The sequence below is a fragment of the Myotis davidii genome, unplaced genomic scaffold (assembly GCF_000327345.1).
Source record: "Myotis davidii unplaced genomic scaffold, ASM32734v1 scaffold1708, whole genome shotgun sequence".
Taxonomy (NCBI): domain Eukaryota; kingdom Metazoa; phylum Chordata; class Mammalia; order Chiroptera; family Vespertilionidae; genus Myotis; species Myotis davidii.
This window is the reverse complement of record NW_006298443.1, coordinates 4,277-5,512: the sequence shown is the minus strand read 5'-3', so window position 1 is coordinate 5,512 and position 1,236 is coordinate 4,277. Positions and strand designations below refer to the sequence as shown.

The 1,236-nt window shown below is 34.5% G+C and overlaps 1 protein-coding gene across 1 annotated transcript in view; it reads left to right on the top strand.

Annotated features, from left to right (window-relative positions):
- The window catches only part of SPTA1 (spectrin alpha, erythrocytic 1), a gene marked incomplete at its 3' end in the record, with an annotated part of 31,849 nt that overhangs the window by 26,756 nt on the left and 3,857 nt on the right, over positions 1–1,236 (top strand). The window lies entirely within an intron of this gene.

The window sequence follows — 1,236 nt, the reverse complement described above, 5'->3', positions numbered from 1 at the left end:
TATAATTTTCTGTAAGAGTTATAAAATTCAAAATTTAAGGTCCAAACCCCATAAAACAAATCAAATACTTTTCCCCTATGGGAACTTCCAAGTCTAAAGACATGTCTGAGTTCCCACTGTCTTACAGTCATGATAGTAAGTAGCACCACTTCTTCACATTTTTTGCTTTAATTGTCTCAATGTCTTTCCTCTTGCTGGTCTCCCACCTTCACAAACCCTTACTGGTTAAATGTTGTTCAGAACAAAATACCATACACCAGGTCTGGTATAACCAATGCAGACTAAATCAGGATTCTCCCTCTATTGACTCAAAAATAAATTGCTGTCAGTATCCAGCTATCAAAAGTTTAGTTTAAAAGAATGCTAAGCAAAATTTCAGAGCACAATTGAGTGATTCAAACCTAAAAATGTTTGTTTGGTATTCCTATTTTACTATAGTGACTTGTCTTATTATTATTTTAATTTCTAGCTGTAATTGTGAATTTTATCTATTTCTCTTTCATTTCTTTTAGTTTCATGTATTTTGAAGCCCTGTTATTAGATTCATGTACATAAGCTTGTTATGTCTTCCTGATGAATTTAAATTTTTAACATTATGTTATAGCCCTCATTATCCGTGGTGTTACCCTAAAGCAGGGTTCCTCAAACTACGGCCTGCGGGCCACATGCAAATACAAATATTGTATTTGTTCCTGTTTTGGTTTTTTACTTCAAAATAAGATATGTGCAGTGTGCATAGGAATTTGTTCATAGTTTTTTTTTAAACTATAGTCCGGCCCTCCAACGGTCTGAGGGACAGTGAACTGGCCCCCTGTTTAAAAAGTTTGAGGACCCCTGCCCTAAAGGCTACTTAGGACAACTTTAGCATAGCTACTCTAAGTGTCTTTGGCTCCTGTTTGCATAATATGGATTTCTTCATCCTTTTGCTTGAAGCACTCTGTTTATATTACAGCAGAGTTTTTATCGTGCTCGCTTCAGCAGCACATACACAAAAATCAGAACAATGCAGAGATTAGCATGGCTCCCGTGCAAGAATAAAGCAGATTACTTATAGGCAGCATATACTTAGATTTTGCTTTTATTTTATGCAATCTGGTCATCTTTCCTTTCAATTGGAACATTTAGACCACTTACATTTAAAGCAATTATCAATATGGATAAATTTAAATGTAACTTTTTGATATTTTTTCCTTTGTCCATCAGTTTCTGCTTTCTTTGGATTAGCAGTATATTTAT